General features: G+C 45.4%; 11 non-coding genes and 1 pseudogene across 11 annotated transcripts; all 12 read right to left on the reverse strand.

Moving 5' to 3' along the window:
* Positions 1–990: 990 nt before the first annotated feature.
* Positions 991–1,181, reverse strand: LOC141218589 (U2 spliceosomal RNA). Its single transcript, XR_012287285.1, has one exon. It is a non-coding gene; the product is annotated as a U2 spliceosomal RNA (small nuclear RNA).
* A 1,121-nt stretch (positions 1,182–2,302) lies between these two features.
* Positions 2,303–2,493, reverse strand: LOC141218591 (U2 spliceosomal RNA). The gene has a single exon (XR_012287287.1). It is a non-coding gene; the product is annotated as a U2 spliceosomal RNA (small nuclear RNA).
* A 1,123-nt stretch (positions 2,494–3,616) lies between these two features.
* LOC141218592 (U2 spliceosomal RNA) lies at positions 3,617–3,807 on the reverse strand. The gene has a single exon (XR_012287288.1). It is a non-coding gene; the product is annotated as a U2 spliceosomal RNA (small nuclear RNA).
* Positions 3,808–4,927: 1,120 nt separating this feature from the next.
* LOC141218593 (U2 spliceosomal RNA) lies at positions 4,928–5,118 on the reverse strand. Its single transcript, XR_012287289.1, has one exon. It is a non-coding gene; the product is annotated as a U2 spliceosomal RNA (small nuclear RNA).
* A 1,120-nt stretch (positions 5,119–6,238) lies between these two features.
* Positions 6,239–6,429, reverse strand: LOC141218594 (U2 spliceosomal RNA). The gene has a single exon (XR_012287290.1). It is a non-coding gene; the product is annotated as a U2 spliceosomal RNA (small nuclear RNA).
* A 1,120-nt stretch (positions 6,430–7,549) lies between these two features.
* On the reverse strand, positions 7,550–7,740 carry LOC141218249 (U2 spliceosomal RNA). The gene has a single exon (XR_012287002.1). It is a non-coding gene; the product is annotated as a U2 spliceosomal RNA (small nuclear RNA).
* A 1,124-nt stretch (positions 7,741–8,864) lies between these two features.
* Positions 8,865–9,055, reverse strand: LOC141218546 (U2 spliceosomal RNA). The gene has a single exon (XR_012287242.1). It is a non-coding gene; the product is annotated as a U2 spliceosomal RNA (small nuclear RNA).
* Positions 9,056–10,179: 1,124 nt separating this feature from the next.
* On the reverse strand, positions 10,180–10,361 carry LOC141218328 (U2 spliceosomal RNA). Its single transcript, XR_012287082.1, has one exon. It is a non-coding gene; the product is annotated as a U2 spliceosomal RNA (small nuclear RNA).
* A 524-nt stretch (positions 10,362–10,885) lies between these two features.
* Positions 10,886–11,001, reverse strand: LOC141218417 (U2 spliceosomal RNA; annotated as a pseudogene).
* A 1,121-nt stretch (positions 11,002–12,122) lies between these two features.
* LOC141218375 (U2 spliceosomal RNA) lies at positions 12,123–12,312 on the reverse strand. The gene has a single exon (XR_012287122.1). It is a non-coding gene; the product is annotated as a U2 spliceosomal RNA (small nuclear RNA).
* A 6,181-nt stretch (positions 12,313–18,493) lies between these two features.
* LOC141218595 (U2 spliceosomal RNA) lies at positions 18,494–18,684 on the reverse strand. The gene has a single exon (XR_012287291.1). It is a non-coding gene; the product is annotated as a U2 spliceosomal RNA (small nuclear RNA).
* Positions 18,685–19,806: 1,122 nt separating this feature from the next.
* Positions 19,807–19,997, reverse strand: LOC141218597 (U2 spliceosomal RNA). The gene has a single exon (XR_012287293.1). It is a non-coding gene; the product is annotated as a U2 spliceosomal RNA (small nuclear RNA).
* Positions 19,998–20,433: the final 436 nt, after the last annotated feature.

Consider the following 20,433-nt stretch of genomic DNA (forward strand, 5'->3'; position numbering starts at 1 on the left):
GGCTTGCTGCTGCTGCAATCCACGCGTTTTAGATCTGCATAACTTCACCTCTTTTAGCACAGTACCCTCAACCCCCGGCTGTTCCCACCCGCCTCAACACCGTTGGAAGGGAGGAGAACCAATTAAGGCGGGGGGGGGGGTGGAACGAGCAGCTGTCTACCCTTAGCAGGAGGGTTGCTGATTAATTACCTCTCCTGCTGCTGCTGCTGCTGGCTGTCCAGCAGCAGACTGAAGGTGGCTGCTGCTGTGCGCAGGTATATAAAGGCTCAGAGCCTATTATGACACGCGCAGCCAGCGTTCCATTGCCACATTCCGTCTACTGCAGGCGGGATACCTGGATGGCTGAGTGTCACTGAGAAGCTCACAGAGACCGCCATAAGCAACAGTTTAAAAGAATGCCACAGACTAATCAACCAAACTTTTTGGGTTGGTTTCTCTTTTATAGTCTGCAGGCATTAAATGAAAGAAGTCAGTGTTCCAGCAGAGGGAGACAACGTTTCAGAAAAGGCATTGTAGCAAACCAAAAAAGAAATTTTAAGCGCAGCAGAGTAACCAGCTCACATACCTGTTAGCTCAGGTGACTTTAAAAGGCTGCTGTTGATAACAAGGGCATTTGCTAAATAGATGGTGTGTGTGCAACAATATACTGAAAGGTCAATTATATTGTGCAGCTTATCTCACCACCTGTAGTTATTTAGGTGAAAGCTCCAAAATGCTTGCCTAATATGTCTGTTTATCCAAAAGGAAGTATAGAGGGAGAGCTAGATAGATAGCATTGCATTACATTACATTACATGGTAATGCAATGCACAGTTGCTGAAGTTGAACCAAAATGAGCTTGTCATCTGGCTTCTGCAACTTTTAACATGAAAAATCCAATGAGGAGAAGAAAAGCAAAGCCAAAGAGTCCATCCCAAAATCCGACAAACAAGCAAAATGAACAAAAAGCATTGAATTCAATTCTTTCTGATTTTAGAAACTGCATTAAAGAAGGGGTGCACCGGTCCTGGAGATACTGCAATACCAGGTCAATGCGTGGAGTGGACAGAGCAAGCTCTTTTTCCATCTCCCTGTTCTAAAAATCCATTTAATATATGGTCCCCAGATAGGGGACGTATCAGATATTAAACTGATAAGAACAGATACTACACTTGATCTTAGCCAAAAGGCCGAGAAGCGATAACCAGAATTGGTTTCCGACTACGGTGCCACCCAAGGATTCTGAAAAGTCCATTTGTGGAGATGGCCACCTGGACTCCCGTTAAGAAGACATGCTGTCAACCTCTAGATCCCTCACATGCCTGCACTTTTCGGCTTGCTGCTGCTGCAATCCACGCGTTTTAGATCTGCATAACTCCACCTCTTTTAGCACAGTACCCTCAACCCCCGGCAGTTCCAACCCGCCTCAACACCGTTGGAAGGGAGGAGAACCAATTAAGGCGGGGGGGGGGGTGGAACGAGCAGCTGTCTACCCTTAGCAGGAGGGTTGCTGATTAATTACCTCTCCTGCTGCTGCTGCTGCTGGCTGTCCAGCAGCAGACTGAAGGTGGCTGCTGCTGTGCGCAGGTATATAAAGGCTCAGAGCCTATTATGACACGCGCAGCCAGCGTTCCATTGCCACATTCCGTCTACTGCAGGCGGGATACCTGGATGGCTGAATGTCACTGAGAAGCTCACAGAGACCGCCATAAGCAACAGTTTAAAAGAATGCCACAGACTAATCAACCAAACTTTTTGGGTTGGTTTCTCTTTTGTAGTCTGCAGGCATTAAATGAAAGAAGTCAGTGTTCCAGCAGAGGGAGACAACGTTTCAGAAAAGGCATTGTAGCAAACCAAAAAAGAAATTTTAAGCGCAGCAGAGTAACCAGCTCACATACCTGTTAGCTCAGGTGAGTTTAAAAGGCTGCTGTTGATAACAAGGGCATTTGCTAAATAGATGGTGTGTGTGCAACAATATACTGAAAGGTCAATTATATTGTGCAGCTTATCTCACCACCTGTAGTTATTTAGGTGAAAGCTCCAAAATGCTTGCCTAATATGTCTGTTTATCCAAAAGGAAGTATAGAGGGAGAGCTAGATAGATAGCATTGCATTACATTACATTACATGGCAATGCAATGCACAGTTGCTGAAGTTGAACCAAAATGAGCTTGTCATCTGGCTTCTGCAACTTTTAACATGAAAAATCCAATGAGGAGAAGAAAAGCAAAGCCAAAGAGTCCATCCCAAAATCCGACAAACAAGCAAAATGAACAAAAAGCATTGAATTCAATTCTTTCTGATTTTAGAAACTGCATTAAAGAAGGGGTGCACCGGTCCTGGAGATACTGCAATACCAGGTCAATGCGTGGAGTGGACAGAGCAAGCTCTTTTTCCATCTCCCTGTTCTAAAAATCCATTTAATATATGGTCCCCAGATAGGGGACGTATCAGATATTAAACTGATAAGAACAGATACTACACTTGATCTTAGCCAAAAGGCCGAGAAGCGATAACCAGAATTGGTTTCCGACTACGGTGCCACCCAAGGATTCTGAAAAGTCCATTTGTGGAGATGGCCACCTGGACTCCCGTTAAGAAGACATGCTGTCAACCTCTAGATCCCTCACATGCCTGCACTTTTCAGCTTGCTGCTGCTGCAATCCACGCGTTTTAGATCTGCATAACTCCACCTCTTTTAGCACAGTACCCTCAACCCCCGGCTGTTCCCACCCGCCTCAACACCGTTGGAAGGGAGGAGAACCAATTAAGGCGGGGGGGGGGGGGTGGAACGAGCAGCTGTCTACCCTTAGCAGGAGGGTTGCTGATTAATTACCTCTCCTGCTGCTGCTGCTGCTGGCTGTCCAGCAGCAGACTGAAGGTGGCTGCTGCTGTGCGCAGGTATATAAAGGCTCAGAGCCTATTATGACACGCGCAGCCAGCGTTCCATTGCCACATTCCGTCTACTGCAGGCGGGATACCTGGATGGCTGAATGTCACTGAGAAGCTCACAGAGACCGCCATAAGCAACAGTTTAAAAGAATGCCACAGACTAATCAACCAAACTTTTTGGGTTGGTTTCTCTTTTATAGTCTGCAGGCATTAAATGAAAGAAGTCAGTGTTCCAGCAGAGGGAGACAACGTTTCAGAAAAGGCATTGTAGCAAACCAAAAAAGAAATTTTAAGCGCAGCAGAGTAACCAGCTCACATACCTGTTAGCTCAGGTGAGTTTAAAAGGCTGCTGTTGATAACAAGGGCATTTGCTAAATAGATGGTGTGTGTGCAACAATATACTGAAAGGTCAATTATATTGTGCAGCTTATCTCACCACCTGTAGTTATTTAGGTGAAAGCTCCAAAATGCTTGCCTAATATGTCTGTTTATCCAAAAGGAAGTATAGAGGGAGAGCTAGATAGATAGCATTGCATTACATTACATTACATGGCAATGCAATGCACAGTTGCTGAAGTTGAACCAAAATGAGCTTGTCATCTGGCTTCTGCAACTTTTAACATGAAAAATCCAATGAGGAGAAGAAAAGCAAAGCCAAAGAGTCCATCCCAAAATCCGACAAACAAGCAAAATGAACAAAAAGCATTGAATTCAATTCTTTCTGATTTTAGAAACTGCATTAAAGAAGGGGTGCACCGGTCCTGGAGATACTGCAATACCAGGTCAATGCGTGGAGTGGACAGAGCAAGCTCTTTTTCCATCTCCCTGTTCTAAAAATCCATTTAATATATGGTCCCCAGATAGGGGACGTATCAGATATTAAACTGATAAGAACAGATACTACACTTGATCTTAGCCAAAAGGCCGAGAAGCGATAACCAGAATTGGTTTCCGACTACGGTGCCACCCAAGGATTCTGAAAAGTCCATTTGTGGAGATGGCCACCTGGACTCCCGTTAAGAAGACATGCTGTCAACCTCTAGATCCCTCACATGCCTGCACTTTTCGGCTTGCTGCTGCTGCAATCCACGCGTTTTAGATCTGTATAACTCCACCTCTTTTAGCACAGTACCCTCAACCCCCGGCTGTTCCCACCCGCCTCAACACCGTTGGAAGGGAGGAGAACCAATTAAGGCGGGGGGGGGGTGGAACGAGCAGCTGTCTACCCTTAGCAGGAGGGTTGCTGATTAATTACCTCTCCTGCTGCTGCTGCTGCTGGCTGTCCAGCAGCAGACTGAAGGTGGCTGCTGCTGTGCGCAGGTATATAAAGGCTCAGAGCCTATTATGACACGCGCAGCCAGCGTTCCATTGCCACATTCCGTCTACTGCAGGCGGGATACCTGGATGGCTGAATGTCACTGAGAAGCTCACAGAGACCGCCATAAGCAACAGTTTAAAAGAATGCCACAGACTAATCAACCAAACTTTTTGGGTTGGTTTCTCTTTTATAGTCTGCAGGCATTAAATGAAAGAAGTCAGTGTTCCAGCAGAGGGAGACAACGTTTCAGAAAAGGCATTGTAGCAAACCAAAAAAGAAATTTTAAGCGCAGCAGAGTAACCAGCTCACATACCTGTTAGCTCAGGTGAGTTTAAAAGGCTGCTGTTGATAACAAGGACATTTGCTAAATAGATGGTGTGTGTGCAACAATATACTGAAAGGTCAATTATATTGTGCAGCTTATCTCACCACCTGTAGTTATTTAGGTGAAAGCTCCAAAATGCTTGCCTAATATGTCTGTTTATCCAAAAGGAAGTATAGAGGGAGAGCTAGATAGATAGCATTGCATTACATTACATTACATGGCAATGCAATGCACAGTTGCTGAAGTTGAACCAAAATGAGCTTGTCATCTGGCTTCTGCAACTTTTAACATGAAAAATCCAATGAGGAGAAGAAAAGCAAAGCCAAAGAGTCCATCCCAAAATCCGACAAACAAGCAAAATGAACAAAAAGCATTGAATTCAATTCTTTCTGATTTTAGAAACTGCATTAAAGAAGGGGTGCACCGGTCCTGGAGATACTGCAATACCAGGTCAATGCGTGGAGTGGACAGAGCAAGCTCTTTTTCCATCTCCCTGTTCTAAAAATCCATTTAATATATGGTCCCCAGATAGGGGACGTATCAGATATTAAACTGATAAGAACAGATACTACACTTGATCTTAGCCAAAAGGCCGAGAAGCGATAACCAGAATTGGTTTCCGACTACGGTGCCACCCAAGGATTCTGAAAAGTCCATTTGTGGAGATGGCCACCTGGACTCCCGTTAAGAAGACATGCTGTCAACCTCTAGATCCCTCACATGCCTGCACTTTTCGGCTTGCTGCTGCTGCAATCCACGCGTTTTAGATCTGTATAACTCCACCTCTTTTAGCACAGTACCCTCAACCCCCGGCTGTTCCCACCCGCCTCAACACCGTTGGAAGGGAGGAGAACCAATTAAGGCGGGGGGGGGGTGGAACGAGCAGCTGTCTACCCTTAGCAGGAGGGTTGCTGATTAATTACCTCTCCTGCTGCTGCTGCTGCTGGCTGTCCAGCAGCAGACTGAAGGTGGCTGCTGCTGTGCGCAGGTATATAAAGGCTCAGAGCCTATTATGACACGCGCAGCCAGCGTTCCATTGCCACATTCCGTCTACTGCAGGCGGGATACCTGGATGGCTGAATGTCACTGAGAAGCTCACAGAGACCGCCATAAGCAACAGTTTAAAAGAATGCCACAGACTAATCAACCAAACTTTTTGGGTTGGTTTCTCTTTTATAGTCTGCAGGCATTAAATGAAAGAAGTCAGTGTTCCAGCAGAGGGAGACAACGTTTCAGAAAAGGCATTGTAGCAAACCAAAAAAGAAATTTTAAGCGCAGCAGAGTAACCAGCTCACATACCTGTTAGCTCAGGTGAGTTTAAAAGGCTGCTGTTGATAACAAGGACATTTGCTAAATAGATGGTGTGTGTGCAACAATATACTGAAAGGTCAATTATATTGTGCAGCTTATCTCACCACCTGTAGTTATTTAGGTGAAAGCTCCAAAATGCTTGCCTAATATGTCTGTTTATCCAAAAGGAAGTATAGAGGGAGAGCTAGATAGATAGCATTGCATTACATTACATTACATGGCAATGCAATGCACAGTTGCTGAAGTTGAACCAAAATGAGCTTGTCATCTGGCTTCTGCAACTTTTAACATGAAAAATCCAATGAGGAGAAGAAAAGCAAAGCCAAAGAGTCCATCCCAAAATCCGACAAACAAGCAAAATGAACAAAAAGCATTGAATTCAATTCTTTCTGATTTTAGAAACTGCATTAAAGAAGGGGTGCACCGGTCCTGGAGATACTGCAATACCAGGTCAATGCGTGGAGTGGACAGAGCAAGCTCTTTTTCCATCTCCCTGTTCTAAAAATCCATTTAATATATGGTCCCCAGATAGGGGACGTATCAGATATTAAACTGATAAGAACAGATACTACACTTGATCTTAGCCAAAAGGCCGAGAAGCGATAACCAGAATTGGTTTCCGACTACGGTGCCACCCAAGGATTCTGAAAAGTCCATTTGTGGAGATGGCCACCTGGACTCCCGTTAAGAAGACATGCTGTCAACCTCTAGATCCCTCACATGCCTGCACTTTTCGGCTTGCTGCTGCTGCAATCCACGCGTTTTAGATCTGTATAACTCCACCTCTTTTAGCACAGTACCCTCAACCCCCGGCTGTTCCCACCCGCCTCAACACCGTTGGAAGGGAGGAGAACCAATTAAGGCGGGGGGGGGGTGGAACGAGCAGCTGTCTACCCTTAGCAGGAGGGTTGCTGATTAATTACCTCTCCTGCTGCTGCTGCTGCTGGCTGTCCAGCAGCAGACTGAAGGTGGCTGCTGCTGTGCGCAGGTATATAAAGGCTCAGAGCCTATTATGACACGCGCAGCCAGCGTTCCATTGCCACATTCCGTCTACTGCAGGCGGGATACCTGGATGGCTGAATGTCACTGAGAAGCTCACAGAGACCGCCATAAGCAACAGTTTAAAAGAATGCCACAGACTAATCAACCAAACTTTTTGGGTTGGTTTCTCTTTTATAGTCTGCAGGCATTAAATGAAAGAAGTCAGTGTTCCAGCAGAGGGAGACAACGTTTCAGAAAAGGCATTGTAGCAAACCAAAAAAGAAATTTTAAGCGCAGCAGAGTAACCAGCTCACATACCTGTTAGCTCAGGTGAGTTTAAAAGGCTGCTGTTGATAACAAGGGCATTTGCTAAATAGATGGTGTGTGTGCAACAATATACTGAAAGGTCAATTATATTGTGCAGCTTATCTCAATACCTGTAGTTATTTAGGTGAAAGCTCCAAAATGCTTGCCTAATATGTCTGTTTATCCAAAAGGAAGTATAGAGGGAGAGCTAGATAGATAGCATTGCATTACATTACATTACATGGCAATGCAATGCACAGTTGCTGAAGTTGAACCAAAATGAGCTTGTCATCTGGCTTCTGCAACTTTTAACATGAAAAATCCAATGAGGAGAAGAAAAGCAAAGCCAAAGAGTCCATCCCAAAATCCGACAAACAAGCAAAATGAACAAAAAGCATTGAATTCAATTCTTTCTGATTTTAGAAACTGCATTAAAGAAGGGGTGCACCGGTCCTGGAGATACTGCAATACCAGCTCAATGCGTGGAGTGGACAGAGCAAGCTCTTTTTCCATCTCCCTGTTCTAAAAATCCATTTAATATATGGTCCCCAGATAGGGGACGTATCAGATATTAAACTGATAAGAACAGATACTACACTTGATCTTAGCCAAAAGGCCGAGAAGCGATAACCAGAATTGGTTTCCGACTACGGTGCCACCCAAGGATTCTGAAAAGTCCATTTGTGGAGATGGCCACCTGGACTCCCGTTAAGAAGACATGCTGTCAACCTCTAGATCCCTCACATGCCTGCACTTTTCGGCTTGCTGCTGCTGCAATCCACGCGTTTTAGATCTGCATAACTCCACCTCTTTTAGCACAGTACCCTCAACCCCCGGCTGTTCCCACCCGCCTCAACACCGTTGGAAGGGAGGAGAACCAATTAAGGCGGGGGGGGGGGGGGTGGAACGAGCAGCTGTCTACCCTTAGCAGGAGGGTTGCTGATTAATTACCTCTCCTGCTGCTGCTGCTGCTGGCTGTCCAGCAGCAGACTGAAGGTGGCTGCTGCTGTGCGCAGGTATATAAAGGCTCAGAGCCTATTATGACACGCGCAGCCAGCGTTCCATTGCCACATTCCGTCTACTGCAGGCGGGATACCTGGATGGCTGAATGTCACTGAGAAGCTCACAGAGACCGCCATAAGCAACAGTTTAAAAGAATGCCACAGACTAATCAACCAAACTTTTTGGGTTGGTTTCTCTTTTATAGTCTGAAGGCATTAAATGAAAGAAGTCAGTGTTCCAGCAGAGGGAGACAACGTTTCAGAAAAGGCATTGTAGCAAACCAAAAAAGAAATTTTAAGCGCAGCAGAGTAACCAGCTCACATACCTGTTAGCTCAGGTGAGTTTAAAAGGCTGCTGTTGATAACAAGGGCATTTGCTAAATAGATGGTGTGTGTGCAACAATATACTGAAAGGTCAATTATATTGTGCAGCTTATCTCACCACCTGTAGTTATTTAGGTGAAAGCTCCAAAATGCTTGCCTAATATGTCTGTTTATCCAAAAGGAAGTATAGAGGGAGAGCTAGATAGATAGCATTGCATTACATTACATTACATGGCAATGCAATGCACAGTTGCTGAAGTTGAACCAAAATGAGCTTGTCATCTGGCTTCTGCAACTTTTAACATGAAAAATCCAATGAGGAGAAGAAAAGCAAAGCCAAAGAGTCCATCCCAAAATCCGACAAACAAGCAAAATGAACAAAAAGCATTGAATTCAATTCTTTCTGATTTTAGAAACTGCATTAAAGAAAGGGTGCACCGGTCCTGGAGATACTGCAATACCAGGTCAATGCGTGGAGTGGACAGAGCAAGCTCTTTTTCCATCTCCCTGTTCTAAAAATCCATTTAATATATGGTCCCCAGATAGGGGACGTATCAGATATTAAACTGATAAGAACAGATACTACACTTGATCTTAGCCAAAAGGCCGAGAAGCGATAACCAGAATTGGTTTCCGACTACGGTGCCACCCAAGGATTCTGAAAAGTCCATTTGTGGAGATGGCCACCTGGACTCCCGTTAAGAAGACATGCTGTCAACCTCTAGATCCCTCACATGCCTGCACTTTTCGGCTTGCTGCTGCTGCAATCCACGCGTTTTAGATCTGCATAACTCCACCTCTTTTAGCACAGTACCCTCAACCCCCGGCTGTTCCCACCCGCCTCAACACCGTTGGAAGGGAGGAGAACCAATTAAGGCGGGGGGGGGGGGGGTGGAACGAGCAGCTGTCTACCCTTAGCAGGAGGGTTGCTGATTAATTACCTCTCCTGCTGCTGCTGCTGCTGGCTGTCCAGCAGCAGACTGAAGGTGGCTGCTGCTGTGCGCAGGTATATAAAGGCTCAGAGCCTATTATGACACGCGCAGCCAGCGTTCCATTGCCACATTCCGTCTACTGCAGGCGGGATACCTGGATGGCTGAATGTCACTGAGAAGCTCACAGAGACCGCCATAAGCAACAGTTTAAAAGAATGCCACAGACTAATCAACCAAACTTTTTGGGTTGGTTTCTCTTTTATAGTCTGCAGGCATTAAATGAAAGAAGTCAGTGTTCCAGCAGAGGGAGACAACGTTTCAGAAAAGGCATTGTAGCAAACCAAAAAAGAAATTTTAAGCGCAGCAGAGTAACCAGCTCACATACCTGTTAGCTCAGGTGAGTTTAAAAGGCTGCTGTTGATAACAAGGGCATTTGCTAAATAGATGGTGTGTGTGCAACAATATACTGAAAGGTCAATTATATTGTGCAGCTTATCTCACCACCTGTAGTTATTTAGGTGAAAGCTCCAAAATGCTTGCCTAATATGTCTGTTTATCCAAAAGGAAGTATAGAGGGAGAGCTAGATAGATAGCATTGCATTACATTACATTACATGGCAATGCAATGCACAGTTGCTGAAGTTGAACCAAAATGAGCTTGTCATCTGGCTTCTGCAACTTTTAACATGAAAAATCCAATGAGGAGAAGAAAAGCAAAGCCAAAGAGTCCATCCCAAAATCCGACAAACAAGCAAAATGAACAAAAAGCATTGAATTCAATTCTTTCTGATTTTAGAAACTGCATTAAAGAAGGGGTGCACCGGTCCTGGAGATACTGCAATACCAGGTCAATGCGTGGAGTGGACAGAGCAAGCTCTTTTTCCATCTCCCTGTTCTAAAAATCCATTTAATATATGGTCCCCAGATAGGGGACGTATCAGATATTAAACTGATAAGAACAGATTTTTTGATTGAAGCTGCATCCAAGGCACTGAAAAATGTGACCGAAGTCACACCAAAACAGCGCACGAGGCGAGGATTCATGTGGACCCTTCCCGGAGGAGAGGGTCCCCAATAAACCATCCCCATCCCTCCGAGCCAGAAGGCCTCAGCGAGGGTCAGGGATCTCCGATGCTCTCCCTAGCCGAAGCCGGAGAAGAGCCGTTTTCGTGCTCCCAGCTTCCATCTAGGCTGCCACCCTAGTGGAGCTGGAGCCTGTGTTGGTTTCTCAGCCCAAAGCTGACCGGACCTCCGACCGGGTTTATAAAAATTCCCCTTCCTAGCCCGGAGGCCAGGAATAGGGGGGGTTGCTCAGAAAGTATGATTGGCAAAGGTGCGGCGTGCTACGAAACCAAGTCTTTCTGGGGTTCCCAGTCCCAGTAAGCTTGGACTCCCACCAGGGCGCCTACTCCTGGGGCACATTGCTCCAAAGCCCTCACACTTACCCAAACTAGTGACTTCGATCCTGGAGGGACATGTTTTCCATCAGATAACTCTATGAGCCACCTGGCGTACTAACAAGTGCACCAAACCAGTGTGTAATATGCATCAATTTACTAGGGCAGCCCAAGGACAAAACTGCCTTTTCAAATGATACTACACTTGATCTTAGCCAAAAGGCCGAGAAGCGATAACCAGAATTGGTTTCCGACTACGGTGCCACCGAAGGATTCTGAAAAGTCCATTTGTGGAGATGGCCACCTGGACTCCCGTTAAGAAGACATGCTGTCAACCTCTAGATCCCTCACATGCCTGCACTTTTCGGCTTGCTGCTGCTGCAATCCACGCGTTTTAGATCTGCATAACTCCACCTCTTTTAGCACAGTACCCTCAACCCCCGGCTGTTCCCACCCGCCTCAACATCGTTGGAAGGGAGGAGAACCAATTAAGGCGGGGGGGGGGGTGGAACGAGCAGCTGTCTACCCTTAGCAGGAGGGTTGCTGATTAATTACCTCTCCTGCTGCTGCTGCTGCTGGCTGTCCAGCAGCAGACTGAAGGTGGCTGCTGCTGTGCGCAGGTATATAAAGGCTCAGAGCCTATTATGACACGCGCAGCCAGCGTTCCATTGCCACATTCCGTCTACTGCAGGCGGGATACCTGGATGGCTGAATGTCACTGAGAAGCTCACAGAGACCGCCATAAGCAACAGTTTAAAAGAATGCCACAGACTAATCAACCAAACTTTTTGGGTTGGTTTCTCTTTTATAGTCTGCAGGCATTAAATGAAAGAAGTCAGTGTTCCAGCAGAGGGAGACAACGTTTCAGAAAAGGCATTGTAGCAAACCAAAAAAGAAATTTTAAGCGCAGCAGAGTAACCAGCTCACATACCTGTTAGCTCAGGTGAGTTTAAAAGGCTGCTGTTGATAACAAGGGCATTTGCTAAATAGATGGTGTGTGTGCAACAATATACTGAAAGGTCAATTATATTGTGCAGCTTATCTCACCACCTGTAGTTATTTAGGTGAAAGCTCCAAAATGCTTGCCTAATATGTCTGTTTATCCAAAAGGAAGTATAGAGGGAGAGCTAGATAGATAGCATTGCATTACATTACATTACATGGCAATGCAATGCACAGTTGCTGAAGTTGAACCAAAATGAGCTTGTCATCTGGCTTCTGCAACTTTTAACATGAAAAATCCAATGAGGAGAAGAAAAGCAAAGCCAAAGAGTCCATCCCAAAATCCGACAAACAAGCAAAATGAACAAAAAGCATTGAATTCAATTCTTTCTGATTTTAGAAACTGCATTAAAGAAGGGGTGCACCGGTCCTGGAGATTCTGCAATACCAGGTCAATGCGTGGAGTGGACAGAGCAAGCTCTTTTTCCATCTCCCTGTTCTAAAAATCCATTTAATATATGGTCCCCAGATAGGGGACGTATCAGATATTAAACTGATAAGAACAGATCAGGTTTCAACATAATTTATTAAGTGCGTAAAAGATGGTTTACAATCAAAAACAACAACACAAACAGTACATTATTAAAACACAGAATTCCACCCATAAAAACCCCATATACGATTAGCATCCCTCCTCCCAATACATTTGACATCCCTCAAGTAATAAATATACATCTGGCTAAAAGCAATTTTAAGACAATCCTTCACAGAAATAGCATCACGTTTAAAAAGTAAAATATTGCGTGCCTTCCAAAGGGCGTCTTTAAAACAGTTAATCATACACCAACATATACAATACTGTTGAGGGGTCGGACATTTAAAAAGGCCATATAAAACATATTCATGGTTAAAATCTCTTAAACCGCAAGTCCATTTTAAAAGAATCCCAACTTTGTGCCAAAGTTCCTGTGCAAATGGGCAATTCCCCATAAGGTGCAAGGTGGTTTCGTCATTAACACATGAGTCTCTGGGGCATTTGGCTCTGGCCACCAGGCCTCTCCTGTGTTGAAACTCTCTGGTGGGGAGGCACTGGTGGACCACCATCCATGCGATGTCCTTATGTCCATTTGCTAAGAATTTCCCGAAGACATTCTTCCAAACTTGCTTCGATCTCTCTTCTGAGAAATTTACTATGGGGGTCACATCTTCATTCCTCCTCAGAAAAGATAAAAGCTTCTTGCGGTCTTTAAAAATGTCCATATTAAAATCACCAAGGCTATAAAATCGAACAGTCTTTTCTAAGATTGCTTGGTGTTTGGGGGGGCATAGTAAAACAGGGGAATTCAACGACAACTTAAACCATCTTTTAAAAATCATCCCACAAGTATATTTTAAAAAATAACTTAGCGCACTATTACCATTAAAATGTTTGAAACAAAAGCAGAAATAATTTAAATGCAAATAAATATGTAAATCGGGGACATCCCTTCCGCCTTTCATTTTATTCTTCCTCATTATTTCTCTCCTTAATTTTTCCATTTTGGAGTTCCATAAAAACATAAAGATCATCCTAGTCATTTTTTTAATTAAAACATCAGAGGGGGGGTACACCATAGCTATATACAGTATGAGGGGTAACAACACTGATTTTATAATTAAAATTTTCCCCTCCATTGTTAGGGACCTCAAACCCCAAAATGATATTTTCTTTGACATTTTTTCTATGACATTCTCCCAGCTTTGAGTTCCCACATTCTCCTCGTTAAAAACAACTCCAAGAATTTTTACATTGTCTCGTTTTATAGTGAGCTGCGGGAGTTGGGCGGTGTCCCAGGATCCCAAAGTCAGACATTCAGATTTATTTAAATTAAGTTTAAAACCGGATGCCTGGGAAAAAAAATCAATGCGCAACACCGCCCTCCGGAGGGAAGCAGGGTCCACGCACACAACCGTCACGTCATCCATGTAGCCAAAGACTCTCACATCACTGCCACCTCCGCCTGGAACAGGAACCCCTCTAATCACTTTGTCTTTCCTTATTGCGCTCAGCAGGGGCTCCATGGCGCAGATGAACAGGATGGGCGACAAGGGGCATCCCTGCTTCACTCCGGACTCAAGGGGAACTCCATCTGTTAAAAAGCCATTAAGAGAAATTTGACTAAAACAATTTTTATATAAAATCTTAATACAATTTAAAAGCATATTAGGGATACCCATTCTTTTTAAAACTCTAAAAAGAAATCTATGAGAGACTCTATCGAAAGCTTTTTCAAAATCTAGGGCTAAAAGAGCTACATTTTGACCCCGGTCTCTGGAATACCAAATTACATCCCTTAATACGTTTAAAACCTCTGAAATACTTCTGCCTGGTACACTACAAACCTGCTCAGGCTGGATTAGTTTGGCAATGACACTCCTGAGCCGGTCTGCAACCACCTTAGCAAGTACCTTGTAATCAACATTTAGGAGAGTTATGGGTCTCCAATTCGCTAGAGTACTGCGGTCACCTTTTTTATATATCAAAGACACCACTCCTCTCCTCCACGAAAATGGCAACTGTTCACAAATAAAAACTTCTTTAAAAAGCATAAAAAGGTCCTCTTTTAAAATGTCCCAAAAAGTAAGGTAAAACTCTACAGGTAGTCCATCACACCCAGGTGCTTTACCCTTAGAGAAACTTTTAAAAACATAAAATAATTCCTCTAAAACAATATCGCGTTCTAAAACTCCTGGTCTGTAAAATTTAACTTAAAATCGAGATCATTAAGAGCATCAGATAAAAAGGACTCATCTATACACTTTTTACTAAAAAGATGCTTATAAAAGTTAAAAGTAGCATTCAACATTCCCTGCATAGATGTTTCACCCTCTAGATTTGTGATCACTTCTCTTTTATCCATGACTTTTTTGAAGAAGAAGCGAGAGCACTTCTCCCCCTCCTCCAAGTGCTGCACTCTAGAGTTAAAAATAATCTCTTTCCCCTTTGTGTCTATGCAGTTCTGAATTTCAGTTTTTAGGCTAGCAATATCATCTCCCACCTCCACCCCTAGCTCTTTGAATTTAAAAAGTGTTTGTAGTTTGGTGTTAAGATCACTAAAACATCTTTTTTTCTCTCTAGCTTTACGTCTCCCTGCTTTTATAAAAAACATTCTGACTTTTTTTTTCAAATTTTCCCACCAGGTTGCCATAGGGGCATCAGAAGGTTTTTGTCGCCGCCAGGCTTGATAGGCTTTACCAAAGTCTTGTCGAATCAGAGGGTCCTCCAGCAGGTATGTACTTAGACGCCAGAGGCCCCTGTTGACCCTCTGTTCATCCCGATATTCTAGATGCACCTCCAAGCCCTTATGGTCAGAAAATATATTTGATGTTAAAACACATTTTACAGGGTTAAAATCATCTGATAGGAAAATAAAATCGATCCTGGAGGACACCCCTCTTCCGGACCACGTATAACCAGGGTCCGTCGGCAGGAGTGACCTCCACGCATCGCATAATTTAAAATCAGTTATAAAATCTTTCAATAGATGACATGACTTATCCAATTTGCGTAAAGGGTCACCCCCTGCTCGTTGTTCACTAGCACAAAGACAATTAAAATCACCCCCTACGATCAGGGGAGATGACCCAGTACAGTACAATGGCAATATCCCAAATAAATTAATTCTCTCTTGCTTATCAGGGGGAGCATAAATATTCATTACACGTAGGGTAAAACCATTAAATTTAAAATGCACTAAAACCACTCTGCCTGGTACTATTTCTGTGACAGCATTTATAGTAATATTTCTCCCACGACAGAGGAAGCCCACCCCCGCTGACTTGTTGTCATTGGAGCCAGACCAGATGGAGGGCCCCAGTCTCCAATCTGTCTTGATATCATTATAATTTAGTGCATGTTGTATCCCGCATTCCTGTAATAAACATATGTCAAAGTCAGTGGTTTCTAAATACTTGAATAGAGCAGCCCTACGAACTGGGCTCTTTAATGACCTCACATTCAGTGAGACAAGTCTTAATGTGGGCATTCATAGGTCAGGGTGGTGGATCTTCCATGAGGACACCTGACTCAAAGCCCTGTATATCAAATTGCTCCAGGACATCCGGGCTAGAGGACCCAAATGACTCGATATTCTGTGAGCCGGCGGTTGCCCCCTCGTAGGTCACGGTTCCCAGCCACATTCCAGGAGACGCTGGGGCTTCGACATTCCGTCTCTTTTTCGGGGCAGACTCCACTAGGTCACTGGTGCAGTCCTCCTCTTCCTCCACCTCCTCCAGGGGGGGAGACTGGTCCATCAGGACAAGATCAGCAACACAGATTTCCTGATGTTCGCCACCTAGAAGCAAAGCCCCCTCATCTGGCTGGCTAATCGCCCTGGAAGATCCTGAGGCCATCGCTGCGTGGTCCCCTGTAGCCAACCGCACAGGGGCACCACCCTCCAGCCCAACAGGATCGGTATCGGGAACCATCGATACGGAGGATACCCTCCCAGAAGGAGGACCCCCCCGCTCCGGTCCATGCGAGGTCCGCCCATCGTTAAGGGACTTCGATGCAGGTGCCGCCCCAGAGGGGCCTCCGGCTCCCTGCTCCATCCCAGCCTTCTCGCCCTTCGAACCGCCCTCCGACGCTGGCCTGCCAGTGAAGACCGGTGGGCGCATCGGCTCAGCTTCAGAAGATGCAGCTTCTGCGTAGGTCCTGGTCCTGGTCCTGTTGGGGCATCCTCGGAACATGTGCCCCGCCTCACCGCAGAGATTACATTTCCTCCCAGCGGGACAGTCCTTCATTAAATGTCCGTAACAGCTGCAATTATTGCAGCGGTCTACTTTCCTGCCCGTGCAGGACGTTTGGGTATGACCCATTTGTCCACAGTTCCTGCAACATACTGGCATTCCAGGATAAAATAAGTAGCCTCTGCTCTTACCGATTACGAAGGTTGAGGGAGGGTGTAGCATTCCTCCCACTCCACTAAGGTCCCTCTTTAGACGGGCCATATACCTTCTCTTGCCGCACCAGAAGCCTACCGCGTTCTTCACAGTACCCAGGTATCTCAGATCATCACAATAGCGGGTAAGGTAGGTCGAGATGTCTGCAGCTTCCACAAAGGGGTTCGGGAAATGCACCACGATGGGGATCTCGTCATAAGCATACAAGAGACAAAAGGTTAGTCCATCCAATTCATCTAAGTAGTTTTTCTCGTTTACCTTTTGTACGAGTTGCTGACAGCATCCCTGGCTCTTGAAGGTGATGGTGTATGTCCCCTTGTACTCGTTGTCCTGGAAGCAGAATATGTCTTCCCGCCGAAACTCCAGAACTCCAAGAAGAATCCTATGGCAGATGTAGTCCAAATTCTTCTCCATCCTCGATGCTGCTCCAACTTCAATCCTCACGGTGTTCCGCATCCGGGCATCACCCGATGAATATGTGAGCGTTGCCGGCATCCTTCACTCAGGAACGTACCGACTCTTCTCTCTGAAAAGCGCAAGCCTTCATGGGATCCCTTCCCGTTGCTCCCGGACTAATCCTTCCTCCCAATAGCAGCAGGGGGGTTAAGTCCCTCCGAAGAGGAACGATCCCCCCAGGCCGAGAGAAAGGGTACCAAGAGCACCTCACAGGCAAGACCACACAGGTAAATCTGATAGATCGTGCCAAAAGGCCGAGAAGCGATAACCAGAATTGGTTTCCGACTACGGTGCCACCCAAGGATTCTGAAAAGTCCATTTGTGGAGATGGCCACCTGGACTCCCGTTAAGAAGACATGCTGTCAACCTCTAGATCCCTCACATGCCTGCACTTTTCGGCTTGCTGCTGCTGCAATCCACGCGTTTTAGATCTGCATAACTCCACCTCTTTTAGCACAGTACCCTCAACCCCCAGCTGTTCCCACCCGCCTCAACACCGTTGGAAGGGAGGAGAACCAATTAAGGCGGGGGGGGGGGGTGGAACGAGCAGCTGTCTACCCTTAGCAGGAGGGTTGCTGATTAATTACCTCTCCTGCTGCTGCTGCTGCTGGCTGTCCAGCAGCAGACTGAAGGTGGCTGCTGCTGTGCGCAGGTATATAAAGGCTCAGAGCCTATTATGACACGCGCAGCCAGCGTTCCATTGCCACATTCCGTCTACTGCAGGCGGGATACCTGGATGGCTGAATGTCACTGAGAAGCTCACAGAGACCGCCATAAGCAACAGTTTAAAAGAATGCCACAGACTAATCAACCAAACTTTTTGGGTTGGTTTCTCTTTTATAGTCTGCAGGCATTAAATGAAAGAAGTCAGTGTTCCAGCAGAGGGAGACAACGTTTCAGAAAAGGCATTGTAGCAAACCAAAAAAGAAATTTTAAGCGCAGCAGAGTAACCAGCTCACATACCTGTTAGCTCAGGTGAGTTTAAAAGGCTGCTGTTGATAACAAGGGCATTTGCTAAATAGATGGTGTGTGTGCAACAATATACTGAAAGGTCAATTATATTGTGCAGCTTATCTCACCACCTGTAGTTATTTAGGTGAAAGCTCCAAAATGCTTGCCTAATATGTCTGTTTATCCAAAAGGAAGTATAGAGGGAGAGCTAGATAGATAGCATTGCATTACATTACATTACATGGCAATGCAATGCACAGTTGCTGAAGTTGAACCAAAATGAGCTTGTCATCTGGCTTCTGCAACTTTTAACATGAAAAATCCAATGAGGAGAAGAAAAGCAAAGCCAAAGAGTCCATCCCAAAATCCGACAAACAAGCAAAATGAACAAAAAGCATTGAATTCAATTCTTTCTGATTTTAGAAACTGCATTAAAGAAGGGGTGCACCGGTCCTGGAGATACTGCAATACCAGGTCAATGCGTGGAGTGGACAGAGCAAGCTCTTTTTCCATCTCCCTGTTCTAAAAATCCATTTAATATATGGTCCCCAGATAGGGGACGTATCAGATATTAAACTGATAAGAACAGATACTACACTTGATCTTAGCCAAAAGGCCGAGAAGCGATAACCAGAATTGGTTTCCGACTACGGTGCCACCCAAGGATTCTGAAAAGTCCATTTGTGGAGATGGCCACCTGGACTCCCGTTAAGAAGACATGCTGTCAACCTCTAGATCCCTCACATGCCTGCACTTTTCGGCTTGCTGCTGCTGCAATCCACGCGTTTTAGATCTGCATAACTCCACCTCTTTTAGCACAGTACCCTCAACCCCCGGCTGTTCCCACCCGCCTCAACACCGTTGGAAGGGAGGAGAACCAATTAAGGCGGGGGGGGGGGGTGGAACGAGCAGCTGTCTACCCTTAGCAGGAGGGTTGCTGATTAATTACCTCTCCTGCTGCTGCTGCTGCTGGCTGTCCAGCAGCAGACTGAAGGTGGCTGCTGCTGTGCGCAGGTATATAAAGGCTCAGAGCCTATTATGACACGCGCAGCCAGCGTTCCATTGCCACATTCCGTCTACTGCAGGCGGGATACCTGGATGGCTGAATGTCACTGAGAAGCTCACAGAGACCGCCATAAGCAACAGTTTAAAAGAATGCCACAGACTAATCAACCAAACTTTTTGGGTTGGTTTCTCTTTTATAGTCTGCAGGCATTAAATGAAAGAAGTCAGTGTTCCAGCAGAGGGAGACAACGTTTCAGAAAAGGCATTGTAGCAAACCAAAAAAGAAATTTTAAGCGCAGCAGAGTATCCAGCTCACATACCTGTTAGCTCAGGTGAGTTTAAAAGGCTGCTGTTGATAACAAGGGCATTTGCTAAATAGATGGTGTGTGTGCAACAATATACTGAAAGGTCAATTATATTGTGCAGCTTATCTCACCACCTGTAGTTATTTAGGTGAAAGCTCCAAAATGCTTGCCTAATATGTCTGTTTATCCAAAAGGAAGTATAGAGGGAGAGCTAGATAGATAGCATTGCATTACATTACATTACATGGCAATGCAATGCACAGTTGCTGAAGTTGAACCAAAATGAGCTTGTCATCTGGCTTCTGCAACTTTTAACATGAAAAATCCAATGAGGAGAAGAAAAGCAAAGCCAAAGAGTCCATCCCAAAATCCGACAAACAAGCAAAATGAACAAAAAGCATTGAATTCAATTCTTTCTGATTTTAGAAACTGCATTAAAGAAGGGGTGCACCGGTCCTGGAGATACTGCAATACCAGGTCAATGCGTGGAGTGGACAGAGCAAGCTCTTTTTCCATCTCCCTGTTCTAAAAATCCATTTAATATATGGTCCCCAGATAGGGGACGTATCAGATATTAAACTGATAAGAACAGATACTACACTTGATCTTAGCCAAAAGGCCGAGAAGCGATAACCAGAATTGGTTTCCGACTACGGTGCCACCCAAGGATTCTGAAAAGTCCATTTGTGGAGATGGCCACCTGGACTCCCGTTAAGAAGACATGCTGTCAACCTCTAGATCCCTCACATGCCTGCACTTTTCGGCTTGCTGCTGCTGCAATCCACGCGTTTTAGATCTGCATAACTCCACCTCTTTTAGCACAGTACCCTCAACCCCCGGCTGTTCCCACCCGCCTCAACACCGTTGGAAGGGAGGAGAACCAATTAAGGCGGGGGGGGGGTGGGTGGAACGAGCAGCTGTCTACCCTTAGCAGGAGGGTTGCTGATTAATTACCTCTCCTGCTGCTGCTGCTGCTGGCTGTCCAGCAGCAGACTGAAGGTGGCTGCTGCTGTGCGCAGGTATATAAAGGCTCAGAGCCTATTATGACACGCGCAGCCAGCGTTCCA

Source organism: Phyllobates terribilis, unplaced genomic scaffold, assembly GCF_046119375.1.
Source record: "Phyllobates terribilis strain yellow unplaced genomic scaffold, ASM4611937v1 Scaffold_249__1_contigs__length_2872098, whole genome shotgun sequence".
Lineage (NCBI taxonomy): Eukaryota > Metazoa > Chordata > Amphibia > Anura > Dendrobatidae > Phyllobates > Phyllobates terribilis.